Raw genomic sequence first — 8,992 nt, forward strand, 5'->3', positions numbered from 1 at the left:
TGCGCTGCTGCTGCTGCTGCTGTCGTTGCTGCTGCTGCTGTTGCTGTTGCTGCTGTCTCCCCCCAGGTTACTGCAGCTGAGCTCTCGGTCCATTTGAGTAGTCACTCATTCGTTCGCCGCCTGCTCGCTGGTTCAGCTGCGCTCAAGCGCCCGTTGTCGTTATCGTTGCCCGTTGTCGTTGCCGTTGCCGTCGTTGTTGTCGTCATCATCATCGTTGCCCAACATCCTGACGGCTCTCGTCTCTAGTGAAGTGTTTAACAAATATACTATATACGACTACATAAGAAAATACATATTTATGTATATAGATGTAGCTGTATATTATAATTGTACAATATGCAAAACTATTATTCTCGCATGTAACAAAAGATGTCAGTCAGCAATTGTTCAAGTGCCGTAAAATCAAATAACCAAGTGGCGCACACATAAAAAAGTCGTATTATTTTTCGATAATTTGCGCTAACATAAAAAGTCGCTCGGCCGCAGCACATTGAAATATTCATTTTGCTAAAATAACTAGGGGAAATGTTTTAGCAACAATTAACATTCTTTGGCCGTCCAATTAAAAAACATATAGCGTTTGCTCGCGCTGACTATTCGTTCGGAGAGCTTTTTTTGGGATTAACGACGGCGGCCATTTTATAAAATAACCAGCGGCAAAACGGATAGCTGCCAAAGGTGAGTTAACTTTCCTATATGAATCGATTACTACTTACTGACTTATTGCAATCTGAGCATACAAAACTAATAAGTAGTCTGAAATTTGTAGACAGGTCTATAAAGATTTTATGGGTTTCTTAAAATTCAGGTATACTTTACAATCCTGATAAATATACAGCAAATTAAGTGCATATGAAAGAAGCACATATTTATTTTGCAATTCAAAGTTCACTTCAATATCATTTTGCCGACGGTAATGAACTTAATACGAAACCCTCAGCGATAGCTGCTTAGAACCTCATTGAAGGCAACCTTCAGTTTAACCAGGCAACACTTGCAGCAACCCAACACATTACAAGTGAAATTCAATGCGAAAAGTTGTAGGCGATCGCAGGAGCGAACAACAATAAACAAAATGAGAAAAAAAAGAAAATAGTTGAAAAACATTTGTAATCATGCTGCGAACACAAAGAACCCTCGAGCCCATTGACATCGTCGTCATCAGCGCTGTTCTGGAGTTCTGGAGGGTCTCCAATGCTTGTCACAGAGTCGTAGTATTGTAATATGATTCTCTGGCAGCAGCGTTGGCGTTTGGTGACGACGCCGTAAAAGACCAAGAATCAGAAATTATTGTTTAGCAACAATAAAACACAAAAATGAAAAAAAATTAAAAGCATCGTCCTACCCCCGAAAAAAGGTCCATAAAGCGTAACGCCCGACTGCCAAATGCAAATATTAAAAAACAACAACAAACCGTTTTATAATAACGAAAAGGGAAAAACAGCAAATCGAATTGCAGTCAAGACTCCAACTTCAAGTCCGACACCAACTGAAACTGCGACCCAAGACTCAAAACTCAGTCGCTGGCTGCATGGACCATGTCGGTCATCAGGCTAATTTTCTACGGAAACCGTTGGTAGCCTCATAAAAGAATAAACACACATACATATGCATATTGGAATATATGTTTTATATATATATGAAGCCAACGACACTTTAAAAAAGTTGGACATATTAATTACAAATTTAAAAATGTTAAACTGTTTAATATGCTATGAATGTTTTGATGTCGTTGACATTTAAAATCAAAAGAGAGTTTGAGATTGTTTAAACAGTAACTTTTATTAAATAATGAAAGTGATCTTCACTATGTAATAATACAAACAATTATTGAAAGTCTATATTCAGGATATTTAAAGCTTTAAATGATAGTGCTAAGTTTGTTTTGAAAGTTTGCATTATTATTTAGTATTCAGGATATACTTAAAGCTTTAAATGATAGTGCTATAATTTGCCTTTGTGGTCGTTGACATTTTTATTTAGTATCAAACCTTTACTTTAAATAATGAAAGTGATCTTCACTATATAATTATACAAACAATTAAACTTTTTTTATTCTACAAAATATTCAGGATATTTAAAGCTATAAAACATAGAGCTAAGTTTGCCTTCGAAAGTTTGAATTTTTATTTAGTATTTAAGATTTACTTAACCATTGATGTTTTCAATTTTCACAATTAGCTCAACAAGTCTTTTATAACTTATTTTGTAAACACAAAATCAACTTCTTCAAGTAAATACTAAATGTCTTTAGGAATACTTTGTCTTGTGGTATAGTAGAAATCTGTATTTCAAACGTACTTAATGCATTATTAGAATATGTGTTGGGTCGGCTTAAAGTTACGTTGCTTAAGTAATTTACGTTCTACACAGATCGCAATTATGCAAATGTGTACAAAATACGAATGCGTATACGTATTGTGTGTTGTGTACAACTAAATCTTACAAAATTATTTATGCTATGTGTATTTAATGTTGAATATGCAAATTGCGCATAGCTAATTTGCATTTATGACAACACGCAAAAAAAAAGAAAATAATAACTAATAATCTGGGGAGAGAGAAGACACAAAAAACTCAGTTCCAGTCGCTGTCGAAGCTTGCAAGATACATATGCGAGAAATTTACTATAATGCCTTCCAGGAAGGCAAAAAGAGAGCCGACCGAAAGCAGCAAACAAACATGTGACGATCGACGGCGTCGTCAACCTGAGGAGATGTGTTGTCCAGCGGTCTGAAGTGACCATGACGGACACTCGAAGGCAGGAAGGCAGGCGGTCGAAGGAGGAGGGCGGGTGGAATGAAGGCGAAGGTGTCGCGCGCCAAGCAAATTAGCGGCTGTGTCCAATTGGAAAACGAGCGTCAGAAGACGCGTCGCGACTCTCGAAGGAGTTGCACTTCTCTCACTGTACAAGTATGTGTGATGTGTATGTGATTGGGTGTGTGTGTGTGTGTGTGTGTCGCCTTGTCACGTGAAATCAAATCAGGCATTACAATTTTACGCTCAATCGCGAGTGTAATTGAGCCGCACAGCCGTCGCAATGTCTGCCACAAATCCAATCGGTTGTCGCCTGCTCCACGAGGGTTTTTCCGGTTGTGGAAAAACATCAGCTTCCGCCTAAGCCGTGAAGTCATCGAAGCATGCTAAGCAGCCGGCGCAACAGTTCAATAAACATGTTTGAATACTTGAAACATATTCTAAATATATATTTTTATATAGTCAAACCTAATTGCAATATATGTATAAACAACAAAATTGTTTATGACTTAATTTATGCGCTAACACGATTCGAATGTGTTTGTGGCACACATTTTAAGGCTTGCTGTTGTCCTTAGTTGTTTTTTTTTTTTTTGTTTTTGTTGGTGTCCTGTTGTGTCCATTGTTTGGATCACGTACATCGCACCGATATCGAATTTGTTCGATCTTTGCAACTGGAAGAAAAGTGCTGCTAAGAGAGCCGCAACTTTGTTTCCAAGTGAGCAACGCAAAAGCAACGCAACGCAACACAAAAAATTAAAGTGAAAGACATTGAATGCAGCTCCTGGCTATGTCCTTTGTGTGTATCCTTCTATTCCGCTATCGGATAACAGCGCCCGCATCCACGTTTCATATTCTTGCCTCACTTTTGTATCTGCATCTCTCGACGGCGACTAGAACTTGTAAGTTTTTTCACTCTCTACTTTACGTGTGTTTACAAAACAAGGGTTAAAGATTTTTGTGTGAAAAACATGGGATTCTTATGCATTATGATGATGATGTGTGTGATCGAACGCCTTCAGATATGGATCTATGGTCCATCATGTAGGCATGGGAAAATTATGCGTATTTGGTTTTGATCTCCTTAAAATATGTTCACAATGTGATATGAACATTTTCAATAGCAATGATATGCCAAAAAAAAAAATACAAGATTTTACTTACTTTCTGAATTTAGATCTTTAAAGAAATTAAATGAGATTGAATATTTTTTTAATTTAAATCAATTTTAATTGAATTTTAAATCTTCATCTTAGTTTTAACTAAGCTGACACTAAGCAAGTGTGCAAAAGAAGTAAATATTACTTTCAAGTAATCAAATGTAAATTTAATAAATATATTTTGAGTCCATTATTAAGTAAATAATACAATTTAATAAGAACTCATTGTAAATAAATGTTACATAAATTCTGGGATTTCATTAGTTTTGTATATATGTATTATTTATTTACTATCGACATGGATATATGAAATTACGAGTTAAAAACACAAATTTACCTATTGGAATTTATGTCTTAAGAGTAAAGTCTTAAGCTATAAGCTTAACAATTCATCAATATCATTTTGTAATTAAAATGAATAAAATCTTGAATTTTATTTGCTTTTCGTCTTTTATTATTATTTTTAAATGTCAACTTTTGCCACAGATTGTGAATTAAATAACAAATTGTGAAATGTATAATGAAAATTTTGAATTAGAAAAAATGTATCTCAATAAATTCTTGGATATCATAGGCTTTCAGTAGCTAACGAAAAGCCTTTAAGATCTCGTAGAATCATTTGGCCATTCAAGAGTTTATCAAATGATGCTTAATTGAGCGGCGCCATGATGATTCAGACTGAATCTGTTATCAATTAGTTGGAATATAGCATATTTTACATTTTTGCACGTTATGTGTTGATAAGCAACAATAACAGCGATGACAGCAACAACAGCAGCTGTAAATGTTGCGGCATGACAACAAGAACAACAACAACAACAACAAAAACAAAAACAAATCAACCACAGCTGAGCAACAAATTTTGCAGCGCGTGCAAAAAATGTTGAACGTCATAAGCGATTAGCTCATCGACAACTACAACAAGAGCAATAATAATAAAAACTGAGCCATAATATTTGTAAGATCCAAAGAGAAACAGTAGCCCGAAAAAAATATATGTATTTACAGTATAGTAAAGCGAAAATCATCGGCAACAACAATGATAAGAAAAAAGCAACAGCAACAAATAAGTAAAGAAAAGAAAACAAAAGCTTTGCACATATCGAAAACACGTGCCACACACGGGACTGGGATTTGCCTCAGCGACAGGTGGCAAAACATATGTACGCGTGATCGGCCCTAAGTCGGATCAATGAATGAACACGATAGCACATGGGACTGAAGTACAAAGTGTACAAAAAAAGTAAATCGAAATAATACTTTAGTTTTTTGCTGATCTAAGCATTCAATGTTTTGTCAGGGGTCAAATCGCAACATCTTGAATAACTTTGGTGGTTTCGCCTTCTGTTCTGTCGAGATCAGCACTAAGAAAGAAAGAAAGTCGAAGAAAGCGCAGCAGTTTCCAGAGAAATGCCAGCAGCTTTTTTTGCAAGCTGCGCACAAGTCACGGTCGACGCCGAAAGTTTTGTTTATTTACTTTTCGAAGCGCCTCCCTCCCCACCCCCCAGACTCTTTCCCGCATCGTAGCATTTAAGCACATGTGACATTGCCCGTAAAGTTGGCGACATTGAAAACCAAAACGTTGGCAAGCCAATCAAAAGCAGAGCAAAGCAAAGCAAAGCAAATGCAGCGCAGTAGCTGCAAATGAGCTAAAGCTCAGCTCCGTTAAGCTCAGTGTGTGAGCGCTTAAGCTCAGTTAAGCTGAGCAGCAGCGTCGCTTACTATAGTTTTTTTTGTTTTTGTTGTTTTATTAGTGTGTAGAGCAGAGAATATCGAGGGGTTCGAGTTCAGAGTCATCGCACTGCAGCGCCCAGTGACCAGTGACCAGTGCATTGCCAGTGGGGCAGCTTTGAGCTTTGAGTGCGCGCGCGCGACATTTTAACAGAATTTGTAGTTAACGGTTTACTTACTTTGTTTTTTCTTTGCTCCGCGAGCAATGCAGCCTGCAGCCCAAGTTTCTTGCTTGTGAGATGGATCCAAAAAGTAAACGAATCAGTGACTAAAATCAAAATACAAAAAATGAAAAATTCGAAAAACAAATGCATTCTGCAGCTGCAGCTACTGTTTGTTTGCACAGTGTCTCGGGATACACATTATTATTATTTTTTTTTTAATATTTTGTTTGCATGCAGAAGTGTCCCCCCCGAAAATGATTTGTTTTGTCTGGCCCCAGACGTGGTGGGCACGAGTCTCTGCTGTGGCTTCACTATGCAGTAGTTGTTGTTATTGTTGTTCTTCTGCTTCTTCTTCTTCTCGACACTCGGTCTGGACATGCGCCTGTCGTTGAGCCAGTTAACGGCGACCGTTTTTGTGTTGTTCTTTTTGTTGTTCCTGTTATTTTGCTTTTGTTGAATTCTTGACGCTGAATTTGCAAAGTGGTTTAGTTTTTTTTTACTGTGCTCGTGAATATTGAATTACAATTTTAATGCGCAAGAAATGGAGCAAAGGATACACGTACAGTCGCATATAATTTAATGCAACGCTCAGCGCAAGGACATCGACAAACTACGCGTGACCTTGAAGGTCAGCATATTAACTTGAAAACGTGCAATTTTTGGGTTGAATGTGTTATGACATTATTTGACATTTGAAAGACGTTTACAAAAGCCATGCATACATAATTTAATCAAATTAAATCCTTGATTTTATTTTATTGACACATTGCTCGTTAACTCTGTTACAATATTTGTGAGCTGAAATTTATTTACATTTTTATGGTCGAAAATCAGTTAAAAATGTCAGGACTTAATAAAAGTTTTATGAGTGCATGAAATTGTATTGCAAATATAAAATGGCGGCCAAGTAAATAGAAAGAGACATTCAAGTACATACACAAACACATATATGTATGTAACATACCAATACATACGCACGTGAAAGTGCCAGAACTGACATTGAATTTTGAGAAGCGGAAAAGCTTCCCCGCATTCATTCACACGCCCCCAAAAACACATGCATATGCCAACCCACCAACACACACGCACACAGACACGCTGGTGCCCCAAAAATCAACAACTTCGTCAGCAGGCTGACAATCTTTTTGCCCAAAAGGGCTGAAAGAGAAAGCTTAACACTCGCTTGCCTCAAATGCTCGCTAATGGAGTGTAAAATACACACACAAACACACACAGCGGCAGCAGCAACAAAATGAAACTCAAATAACAATTATTAAGGCGTTGCCAGACGTACACACAACAATTATGCGTCTGTGTGTGTGGGCGGAGCGGTGTCGGAATAGGTGGAGAAGGAGAAGGAGATGGAAGCAGGCGCGATATAAATACACAGACAGGCCCGCGAGATACAATACACAAACACACAGAAACACGCACGCACTCACACACACAGCAATGGCAGTTCCAGTTCCAGTTTGTCGTTCCAGTCCGCGCGCGCGTCTGTATTTGTGTGTGCGTGTGTGTGTGTGCGTTGTTTGTATGTTCGTGGGGTATTAAGCGCGCCGAGACAGCCAATGAGATGTTGTTGCCAGTTGTACTCGTATTTGTGTAATGCTTTGCTCTCTCTCTCCCGCTCTCGCTTGCACTCATTGTGCGCGTTGCTGTTGTTGTTTCTCTGCTCGTTTGACTGAGGGTGGCATGTGTACGTATGTGTGTGTGTGAGTGTTTGTATTTGAAAACCAGTTTTTTTTTGTTGTTCTTCTCCTTGTTACAGCAGCAACAGCAACGGCAGCAGCAGCAGCGACGGCGGCGCAGCCGTATTGCAATGGTCGGTGAATGAACCGTGCGTCGGCCCTAATATCTTTCTAATGTTACCTGGCTGAGACACCATTTTCTTTTTTTCTTCTTTTCCTCTTTTTTACTTTTTGATTTGTTTGTCGTTTTGTATAGTTTATGGTGCTTGTTGCTGTTGTTGTTGCTTTTGTTGGTGCGGCTGTTATGCTGCTTCCTGTGCTCGTTGTTGTATTTCTGGTCTGCTAGGATTTATGCTTTTTCCTTTTGTCTCGTAAATTTTTGATGTACAAGCTGAGATTTGTCTGGGGGCTTGAGTCACTGTGAATGCGTCTGAATGTGTGCATAGTATGGATGTGTGTGTGTGTGTGTGTGAGTTTGGCCATTAATGTTGCACGTTTGTGTTAGTGTTTGACTTCTTGTGATCAAATCCGCTTAATGCTGTAATATTGTTGTTCTCCATAAACTCAATACGATTCAATGAGCTGCTAAATACATTTTCTTTAGTTAGTTAGCTTAATTATTTTTTCTTTCTATAATTCAACAAAAACAGCTTTAACTTGCATATTTTATTTTATTATTGATGATTACAACACTTTAAAAAGTTAGTTTATCGATGATTATTTAGCTTTTTTTAACTACAAAATTTTGAATATCCACATTCTATTTAATTTTGTTCTTAGTTTGCTTCGTACATCACTTCTTACTTAATTTAATTATTATTATTATTCAACCATATATTATTAAATTTTTTAATTATTAGCGATTTTATTTTACTTTATTAACTTGCTTCTTAAATAATTTTTAATGATTACAAAATTTTGAAAAAATGTTTAGTTTTCCTATTTCTATTTTCTTGTTCTTAATAAATTTACTTTGATGCATAAAGTTATATTCTCCCAGCGCATTATTCAACATAATTTTTAAAAATATATTTACATGGAAATGAACAATATTATTATAATATTTTACAGTATTTTACAATATTTTCACTCAATATTGTTTCGTGATAGACATTAGGCTTAGAATGTGACAGGAATTTAAGAACTGCGATCTATTATACCACAAGCGAGAAACGCAGTGTTTAGATAAATCATTTTATATTCATTTTAATGATGTTCCATTCAGTTTAACTGCAGTTCGGCAACCCCATGAAAAGCGCTTCTAATCGGTTACTTAAGACCAAAATATCTTCAAGTTGTCAACACCATTTTGAAAATCAAACAAATTGTCAAGCATTTTAAGGGGCTTACGAATGGGGGGAGCAACAAAACATCCCCTTGAAACCCCAAAGAATGTTACACCGCAGTCGCGGTGTCTTCTATATATAGATCTCCCTTCAAAAAGAAAATGTCAACCTTGATATTAAAGTGAAAATTGTCGTAAATTTCA

Source organism: Drosophila sulfurigaster, chromosome 2R, assembly GCF_023558435.1.
Source record: "Drosophila sulfurigaster albostrigata strain 15112-1811.04 chromosome 2R, ASM2355843v2, whole genome shotgun sequence".
NCBI classification, from domain to species: Eukaryota; Metazoa; Arthropoda; class Insecta; order Diptera; family Drosophilidae; genus Drosophila; species Drosophila sulfurigaster.